The 801-nt window shown below is 40.2% G+C and overlaps 1 protein-coding gene across 3 annotated transcripts in view; it reads left to right on the forward strand.

Moving 5' to 3' along the window:
- PCTP (phosphatidylcholine transfer protein) overlaps positions 1 to 801 on the forward strand; it is a 15,824-nt gene that overhangs the window by 13,153 nt on the left and 1,870 nt on the right. The window lies entirely within an intron of this gene.

The following is an 801-nucleotide window of genomic DNA, read 5'->3' on the forward strand; positions in this document are numbered from 1 at the left end:
CCAAGGTAAGAAGAAAGCTGGGGGAAGTCTCTTTTTTTTTTTTTTTTTTGTGGCCAAGTAGTTTTTCCCCTGAAGGTCTACACCTGGGATCCAAATATGCTTTCACTAGAGTAGTCTAAGAAAAAACCTAATCCACGTGAACATTTGTGACTGAAAACAGGAATATTTTCGTGCCAACAGCTTTTCTTGTACCATGCCTCCTTTCCTGATGCATGGCAAGCCGGATATAATTTCTCAAACTCTTAATGTTAATACCTGTGTTCAAGTTTAGGGTAATTGCTTATTAGGACAAGTTCCATTACAATGGCTATTCCTAGGATGCAGGTCTCTATGTACTGCGATTATAGAAATGCAGATTAGAAGAGGAGAGTTGCTTCAATTTTTAAAATGTTCCTATGGCACAGCAGGAGGTTTTTTGGAGTGCTTCCCTAATATCAGTTCCCAGCCCAAAATAACTATTTTGGAAACTGGCAAAAAAAACCTTGTGCTCCAAAGATGGAGTATTAAACAGTCAGGGGGAAGGGAGAGGAAGGAAACTCTTTTCTGCACCCCCTCCACCACCTTGATATTGGCATTGCTATCTAGTCTGTGTTACTGTGTTCAAATGTAGCTACATAATTTCCAGACAATTTGGGGTCAGTGGAAGAGTTCACAAGTGAGGAATCTTCATAGGTCTCTGGCTAATGGCTGCAGACTAGGAGGAAAGATTTAAAAGATCATGCCCCAGTAAATTAGTTCAATAGGTTATTGGCCTGTTAAGGAGCTACATTATGTGATAGGTTTTTGGATGGACCTGCTGAA

This window comes from Alligator sinensis, unplaced genomic scaffold (genome assembly GCF_000455745.1).
Source record: "Alligator sinensis unplaced genomic scaffold, ASM45574v1 scaffold876_1, whole genome shotgun sequence".
In the NCBI taxonomy this organism is placed as follows: Eukaryota; Metazoa; Chordata; order Crocodylia; family Alligatoridae; genus Alligator; species Alligator sinensis.